Consider the following 9,056-nt stretch of genomic DNA (forward strand, 5'->3'; position numbering starts at 1 on the left):
GGGTTAGGGCTGGGGTTAGGGTTAGGGTTGGGGTTAGGGTTAGGGTTGGGGCTAGGGTCAGGGCTAGGGCTAGGATATGGGTTGGGGCTTGGGCTGGGGCTAGGGCTCGTGCTATGGCCAGGGTTAGTTTTAAGGTTTGGGTTGTGCTCCTGGCAGGTCCGCACGCGTCATACCTCGGCTGGCTTGCCGCGAGGGGACGTCTTCCGAGGGTCGTGCCGGCCGAGGGGCGGCTCCTCCGTCGGGACTACAGGAGGTCGCACCGCCCATCGCAGTCCTCGGCAGACGTCGAAATTATTCCAAGTCCCGCCGCATTAGGGTTGGTTAACGACTTGTCCCGGCCGGGCTGGTTAACGACTTGTCCCGGCCGGGCTGGTTAACGACTTGTCTCGCCGACGTTGGTTAACGATTTGCCAGGGCCCGGTCGGGCAACCCGATTGCCCGCCCGGGGATTGGGTTCGGGCTAGGGTTAGGGTTAGGGTTAGGGTTAGGGTTAGGGTTAGGGTTAGGGTCAGGGTTAGGGTTAGGGTCGGGGTTGGGGTTAGGGCTCGGGTTAGGGCGGGGGTTAGGCTTAGAGCTGGGGTTAGGATTAGGGTTAGCGTTAGGGTTAGGGCTGGGGTTAGGGTTAGCGTTAGGGTTGGGGCTAGGGTCAGGGCTAGGGCTAGGATATGGGTTGGGGCTTGGGCTGGGGCTAGGGTTAGGGTTAGGGTTAGGGTTGGGGTTGGGGTTAGGGTTAGGGTTAGCGTTCGGGTTGGGGCTAGGGCTCGGGTGAGGGCGGGGGTTAGCTTTAGGGTTAGGGCTGGGGTTAGGGCTAGGGTTGGGGTTGGTGTTAGGGTTAGGGTTAGCGTTCGGGTTGGGGCTAGGGCTCGGGTTAGGGCGGGGGTTAGCTTTAGGGTTAGGGCTGGGGTTAGGGCTAGGGTTGGGTCTAGGGTCAGGGCTAGGCCTAGGATATGGGTTGGGGCTTGGGCTGGGGCTAGGGCTCGTGCTATAGCCAGGGTTAGTTTTAAGGTTTGGGTTGTGCTCCTGGCAGGTCCGCACGCGTCATACCTCGGCGGGTGGCCGCGAGGGGACGTCTTCGGAGGGCCGTGCCGGCCGAGGGGCGGCTCCTCCGTCGGGACTACAGGAGATCGCACCGCCCATCGCAGTCCTCGGCAGACGTCGAAATTATTCCAAGTCCCGCCGCATTAGGGTTGGTTAACGACTTGTCCCGGCCGGGCTGGTTAACGACTTGTCTCGCCGACGTTGGTTAACGACTTGTCCCGGCCGGGCTGGTTAACGACTTGTCTCGCCGACGTTGGTTAACGACTTGTCCCGGCCGGGCTGGTTAACGACTTGTCTCGCCGACGTTGGTTAACGATTTGCCAGGGCCCGGTCGGGCAACCCGATTGCCCGCCCGGGGATTGGGTTCGGGCTAGGGTTAGGGTTAGGGTTAGGGTTAGGGTTAGGGTTAGGGTTAGGGTTAGGGTTAGGGTTAGGGTTAGGGTTAGGGTTAGGGTTAGGGTTAGGGTTAGGGTTAGGGTCAGGGTTAGGGTTAGCGTTCGGGTTGGGGCTAGGGCTCGGGTTAGGGCGGGGGTTAGCTTTAGGGTTAGGGCTGGGGTTAGGGCTAGGGTTGGGTCTAGGGTCAGGGCTAGGCCTAGGATATGGGTTGGGGCTTGGGCTGGGGCTAGGGCTCGTGCTATAGCCAGGGTTAGTTTTAAGGTTTGGGTTGTGCTCCTGGCAGGTCCGCACGCGTCATACCTCGGCGGGTGGCCGCGAGGGGACGTCTTCGGAGGGCCGTGCCGGCCGAGGGGCGGCTCCTCCGTCGGGACTACAGGAGATCGCACCGCCCATCGCAGTCCTCGGCAGACGTCGAAATTATTCCAAGTCCCGCCGCATTAGGGTTGGTTAACGACTTGTCCCGGCCGGGCTGGTTAACGACTTGTCTCGCCGACGTTGGTTAACGACTTGTCTCGCCGACGTTGGTTAACGACTTGTCCCGGCCGGGCTGGTTAACGACTTGTCTCGCCGACGTTGGTTAACGATTTGCCAGGGCCCGGGCGGGCAACCCGATTGCCCGCCCGGGGATTGGGTTCGGGCTAGGGTTAGGGTTAGGGTTAGGGTTGTGGTTGGGGTTAGGGCTCGGGTTAGGGCGGGGCTTAGGCTTAGAGCTGGGGTTAGGATTAGGGTTAGGGCTGGGGTTAGGGTGAGCGTTAGGGTTGGGGCTAGGGTTAGGGTTAGGGTTGGGGTTAGCTTTAGGGTTAGGGCTGGGGTTAGGGTTAGGGTTAGGGTTCGGGCTAGGGTCAGGGCTAGGGCTAGGATATGGGTTGGGGCTTGGGCTGGGGCTAGGGTTAGGGTTAGGGTTAGGGTTGGGGTTGGGGTTAGGGTTAGGGTTAGCGTTCGGGTTGGGGCTAGGGCTCGGGTGAGGGCGGGGGTTAGCTTTAGGGTTAGGGCTGGGGTTAGGGCTAGGGTTGGGGTTGGGGTTAGGGTTAGGTTTAGCGTTCGGGTTGGGGCTAGGGCTCGGGTTAGGGCGGGGGTTAGCTTTAGGGTTAGGGCTGGGGTTAGGGCTAGGGTTGGGGCTAGGGTCAGGGCTAGGCCTAGGATATGGGTTGGGGCTTGGGCTGGGGCTAGGGCTCGTGCTATGGCCAGGGTTAGTTTTAAGGTTTGGGTTGTGCTCCTGGCAGGACCGCACGCGTCATACCTCGGCGGGTGGCCGCGAGGGGACGTCTTCGGAGGGCCGTGCCGGCCGAGGGGCGGCTCCTCCGTCGGGACTACAGGAGGTCGCACCGCCCATCGCAGTCCTCGGCAGACGTCGGAATTATTCCAAGTCCCGCCGCATTAGGGTTGGTTAACGACTTGTCCCGGCCGGGCTGGTTAACGATTTGTCTCGCCGGCGTTGGTTAACGATTTGTCTCGCCGACGTTGGTTAACGATTTGCCAGGGCCCGGTCGGGCAAACCGATTGCCCGCCCGGGGATTGGGTTCGGGCCAGGTTTAGGGTTAGGGTTAGGGCCAGGGCTAGGGTTAGGGCTGGGGTTAGGTCTAGGGTTAGGGTTAGGTTCAGGGTTAGGGCTGGGGTTAGGTTTAGGGTTAGGGCGGGGGTTAGGGTTAGCGTTAGGGTTAGGGCCTGGGTTAGGGTTACGGCTGGGGTTAGGGTTAGGGTTAGGGCTAGGGCTAGGATATGGGTTAGGGCTTGGGCTGGGGCTAGGGCTCGTGTTATGGCGCTCGGCCAAAACTACGGCTTCCGCCGAATTCAAAACCTACAAGGTCCCGCGGCGGGGAGCAGCCGGGGGACGTGTTGGGAGCGACGTTCGGACCGAGGGGCGGCACTTTCGGAGGGTGGACCGGAGGTCGGTTAACCAATCGTCACGAGCCGGGGAACGGAAGAACTGTTCGCGCCGGGCTGCTGCCTAAGTCTTTGTCCTGTTCTGCCCGTCAGCACCGGACCCGGTCGGTTACCGCAGAGCCGGCTCGGGACTGGTTAACGACTTGTCCCGGCCGGGCCGGTTAACCATTTGTCTCGCCGACGTCGGTTAACGATTTGCCTGAGCCCGGTCGGTTAACCAATTGTCACGAGCCGGCGAACGGAAGAACTGTCCGCGCCGGGCCGCTGCCTAAGTCTCTGTCCTGTTCTGCGTGTCAGCACCGGACCCGGTCGGTTACCGCAGTGCCGGCTGGGGTCTGGTTAACGACTTGTCCCGGCCGGGCCGGTTAACCATTTGTCACGCCGAAGTTGGTTAACGACTTGTCCCGGCCGAGCCGGTTAACCATTTGTCTCGCCGACGTTGGTTAACGACTTGTCCCGGCCGGGCTGGTTAACGACTTGTCCCGGCCGGGCTGGTTAACGACTTGTCCCGGCCGGGCTGGTTAACGATTTGCCAGGGCCCGTTCGGGCAACCCGATTGCCCGCCCGGGGATTGGGTTCGGGCTAGGGTTAGGGTTAGGGTTAGGGTTAGGGTTAGGGTTAGGGTTAGGGTTAGGGTTAGGGTTAGGGTTAGGGTTAGGGTTAGGGTTAGGGTTAGGGTTAGGGTTAGGGTTAGGGTTGGGGCTAGGGTTAGGGTTAGGGTCAGGGTTGGGGCTAGGGTTAGGGTTAGGGTTGGGGTTAGCTTTAGGGTTAGGGCTGGGGTTAGGGTTAGGGTTGGGGTTAGGGCTAGGGTCAGGGCTAGGGCTAGGATATGGGTTGGGGCTTGGGCTGGGGCTAGGGCTAGGATATGGGTTGGGGCTTGGGCTGGGGCTAGGGCTCGTGCTATGGCCAGGGTTAGTTTTAAGGTTTGGGTTGTGCTCCTGGCAGGTCCGCACGCGTCATACCTCGGCTGGCTTGCCGCGAGGGGACGTCTTCCGAGGGTCGTGCCGGCCGAGGGGCGGCTCCTCCGTCGGGACTACAGGAGGTCGCACCGCCCATCGCAGTCCTCGGCAGACGTCGGAATTATTCCAAGTCCGGCCGCATTAGGGTTGGTTAACGACTTGTCCCGGCCGGGCTGGTTAACGATTTGTCTCGCCGGCGTTGGTTAACGATTTGTCTCGCCGACGTTGGTTAACGATTTGCCAGGGCCCGGTCGGGCAAACCGATTGCCCGCCCGGGGATTGGGTTCGGGCCAGGTTTAGGGTTAGGGTTAGGGCCAGGGCTAGGGTTAGGGCTGGGGTTAGGTCTAGGGTTAGGGTTAGGTTCAGGGTTAGGGCTGGGGTTAGGTTTAGGGTTAGGGCGGGGGTTAGGGTTAGCGTTAGGGTTAGGGCCTGGGTTAGGGTTACGGCTGGGGTTAGGGTTAGGGTTAGGGCTAGGGCTAGGATATGGGTTAGGGCTTGGGCTGGGGCTAGGGCTCGTGTTATGGCGCTCGGCCAAAACTACGGCTTCCGCCGAATTCAAAACCTACAAGGTCCCGCGGCGGGGAGCAGCCGGGGGACGTGTTGGGAGCGACGTTCGGACCGAGGGGCGGCACTTTCGGAGGGTGGACCGGAGGTCGGTTAACCAATCGTCACGAGCCGGGGAACGGAAGAACTGTTCGCGCCGGGCTGCTGCCTAAGTCTTTGTCCTGTTCTGCCCGTCAGCACCGGACCCGGTCGGTTACCGCAGAGCCGGCTCGGGACTGGTTAACGACTTGTCCCGGCCGGGCCGGTTAACCATTTGTCACGCCGACGTCGGTTAACGATTTGCCTGAGCCCGGTCGGTTAACCAATTGTCACGAGCCGGCGAACGGAAGAACTGTCCGCGCCGGGCCGCTGCCTAAGTCTCTGTCCTGTTCTGCGTGTCAGCACCGGACCCGGTCGGTTACCGCAGTGCCGGCTGGGGTCTGGTTAACGACTTGTCCCGGCCGGGCCGGTTAACCATTTGTCACGCCGAAGTTGGTTAACGACTTGTCCCGGCCGAGCCGGTTAACCATTTGTCTCGCCGACGTCGGTTAACGATTTGCCTGAGCCCGGTCGGTTAACCAATTGTCACCGAGCCGGCGAACGGAAGAACTGTCCGCGCCGGGCCGCTGCCCAAGTCTCTGTCCTGTTCTGCATGTCAGCACCGGACCCGGTCGGTTACCGCAGTGCCTGCTGGGGTCTGGTTAACGACTTGTCCCGGCCGGGCCGGTTAACCATTTGTCACGCCGAAGTTGGTTAACGACTTGTCCCGGCCGAGCCGGTTAACCATTTGTCTCGCCGACGTCGGTTAACGATTTGCCTGAGCCCGGTCGGTTAACCAATTGTCACCGAGCCGGCGAACGGAAGAACTGTCCGCGCCGGGCCGCTGCCTAAGTCTCTGTCCTGTTCTGCATGACAGCACCGGACCGGGTCGGTTACCGAAGTGCCGGCTCGGGTCTGGTTAACGACTTGTCCCGGCCCGGCCGGTTAACCATTTGTCACGCCGACGTCGGTTAACGACTTGTCCCGGCCGAGCCGGTTAACCATTTGTCTCGCCGACGTCGGTTAACGATTTGCCTGAGCCCGGTCGGTTAACCAATTGTCACCGAGCCGGCGAACGGAAGAACTGTCCGCGCCGGGCCGCTGCCCAAGTCTCTGTCCTGTTCTGCATGTCAGCACCGGACCCGGTCGGTTACCGCAGTGCCTGCTGGGGTCTGGTTAACGACTTGTCCCGGCCGGGCCGGTTAACCATTTGTCACGCCGAAGTTGGTTAACGACTTGTCCCGGCCGAGCCGGTTAACCATTTGTCTCGCCGACGTCGGTTAACGATTTGCCTGAGCCCGGTCGGTTAACCAATTGTCACCGAGCCGGCGAACGGAAGAACTGTCCGCGCCGGGCCGCTGCCCAAGTCTTTGTCCTGTTCTGCATGTCAGCACCGGACCCGGTCGGTTACCGCAGTGCCTGCTGGGGTCTGGTTAACGACTTGTCCCGGCCGGGCCGGTTAACCATTTGGCACGCCGAAGTTGGTTAACGACTTGTCCCGGCCGAGCCGGTTAACCATTTGTCTCGCCGACGTCGGTTAACGATTTGCCTGAGCCCGGTCGGTTAACCAATTGTCACCGAGCCGGCGAACGGAAGAACTGTCCGCGCCGGGCCGCTGCCCAAGTCTTTGTCCTGTTCTGCATGTCAGCACCGGACCCGGTCGGTTACCGCAGTGCCTGCTGGGGTCTGGTTAACGACTTGTCCCGGCCGGGCCGGTTAACCATTTGTCACGCCGAAGTTGGTTAACGACTTGTCCCGGCCGAGCCGGTTAACCATTTGTCTCGCCGACGTCGGTTAACGATTTGCCTGAGCCCGGTCGGTTAACCAATTGTCACCGAGCCGGCGAACGGAAGAACTGTCCGCGCCGGGCCGCTGCCCAAGTCTTTGTCCTGTTCTGCATGTCAGCACCGGACCCGGTCGGTTACCGCAGTGCCTGCTGGGGTCTGGTTAACGACTTGTCCCGGCCGGGCCGGTTAACCATTTGTCACGCCGAAGTTGGTTAACGACTTGTCCCGGCCGAGCCGGTTAACCATTTGTCTCGCCGACGTCGGTTAACGATTTGCCTGAGCCCGGTCGGTTAACCAATTGTCACCGAGCCGGCGAACGGAAGAACTGTCCGCGCCGGGCCGCTGCCCAAGTCTTTGTCCTGTTCTGCATGTCAGCACCGGACCCGGTCGGTTACCGCAGTGCCTGCTGGGGTCTGGTTAACGACTTGTCCCGGCCGGGCCGGTTAACCATTTGTCACGCCGAAGTTGGTTAACGACTTGTCCCGGCCGAGCCGGTTAACCATTTGTCTCGCCGACGTCGGTTAACGATTTGCCTGAGCCCGGTCGGTTAACCAATTGTCACCGAGCCGGCGAACGGAAGAACTGTCCGCGCCGGGCCGCTGCCCAAGTCTTTGTCCTGTTCTGCATGTCAGCACCGGACCCGGTCGGTTACCGCAGTGCCTGCTGGGGTCTGGTTAACGACTTGTCCCGGCCGGGCCGGTTAACCATTTGTCACGCCGAAGTTGGTTAACGACTTGTCCCGGCCGAGCCGGTTAACCATTTGTCTCGCCGACGTCGGTTAACGATTTGCCTGAGCCCGGTCGGTTAACCAATTGTCACCGAGCCGGCGAACGGAAGAACTGTCCGCGCCGGGCCGCTGCCTAAGTCTCTGTCCTGTTCTGCATGACAGCACCGGACCCGGTCGGTTACCGAAGTGCCGGCTCGGGTCTGGTTAACGACTTGTCCCGGCCCGGCCGGTTAACCATTTGTCACGCCGACGTCGGTTGACGACTTGTCCCGGCCGGGCCGGTTAACCATTTGTCACGCCGAAGTTGGTTAACGACTTGTCCCGACCGGGCCGGTTAACCATTTGTCACGCCGAAGTTGGTTAACGACTTGTCCCGGTCGGGCCGGTTAACGATCTGCCAGGGCCCGGTCGGGAACTCGATTGCCCGCCCGGGGACTGTTGTCTTGCTCCACCGCACGGCCGGGGGGGTCGGTCGGCACGGCTAACGAGCCGTCCGAGAACTGCCGGTTAACCAGTTGCCCGGTGGCAATTCGTTAACTGAGTCCGCTCCGGAAGTCTGGATGCGGGTCGGATTTGAGGGTCGTAGCCGGGCAGGAGTTCCAGAGGCTCGGCAGCCGGGGTCAGATACGGCCGCCCCTTTGACACATGCAATTTCTGTACGGGGGCATTGGCGGGGTTTCCGGAGATTTACGGGGAGGCGTTTTTCTCGACCACTTAGGAGTGGTCGACGGGCGTTACGGGCCTCCCCACTTCGTTAACCCGGGCCGCGCGGCGGTATTTCCGCACGCTTCCCAAGGTCGCCCGTATGGATTTTCGGACGAATTCCCAATGGCGGAAGTCAGTCAGCGGGACGTATCCGCAGGCCCAAGCCGACCGAGGGGCAGCATATACGGGCTGACTACCGGTGCTCGGGCCGCCGAATCGAAACCTTGCCCGAATGATTTTCTGACAAAGTCCCGCGGCGGGGAGACGCGAGGGGACGAATTCGGAGGGTCGTGCCGGCCGAGGGGCGGCATTTTCGGTGGGACTACCGCAGGTCCCTCCGCCAAAAATAGGGCTACGGCCCGATCGAAAATCTGACAAAGTCCCGCTGCGGTGAGCCGCGAGGGGACGTATTCGGAGGGCCGTGCCGGCCGAGGGGCGGCATTTTCGGTGGGACTACCGCAGGTCCCACCGCCGATCCGAGACCTTGGCAGAAGTCGAAATTATTCCAAGTCCCAACTCGGAAGTCGGAATGAAGGCTGATTCGGGGCCCTGCTGCCGGCCGAAGCGGACGATGCACGGCCGCACTACCGGAGGGCCGACCGCCGACAGAGGCGCGTGCTCCCGGCGCCGCGCCGGTTAACCAATTGACGGCGGAAGTCTGTGAAGGTCGGATCCAGCCCGTCGGGCGGGCCCGAGGTGCGACGAGGCCGGCGTGAGCTCCGGGCGTCTTACCGCCGGTTTGACACACGTCATTGTTGTACGGTCAGTCGCGGCGCCGGTTAACCAGTTAGGCCCGGAGAGCGCTATGAAGGTTGCATTTGCCCCGCCTGGCCGGGCCAAGGTACGACCTGCCCGGCAGGACTTCCGGCAGGCGTCCCGCCGACTTGACACATGCAATTTCTGTACGGGGGCATTGGCGGGGTTCCCGGAGATTTTCGGGAACACGTTTTCCAGAGGCACTTAGACGGATTTCCAGTG

Source organism: Hypanus sabinus, unplaced genomic scaffold, assembly GCF_030144855.1.
Source record: "Hypanus sabinus isolate sHypSab1 unplaced genomic scaffold, sHypSab1.hap1 scaffold_584, whole genome shotgun sequence".
NCBI classification, from domain to species: Eukaryota; Metazoa; Chordata; class Chondrichthyes; order Myliobatiformes; family Dasyatidae; genus Hypanus; species Hypanus sabinus.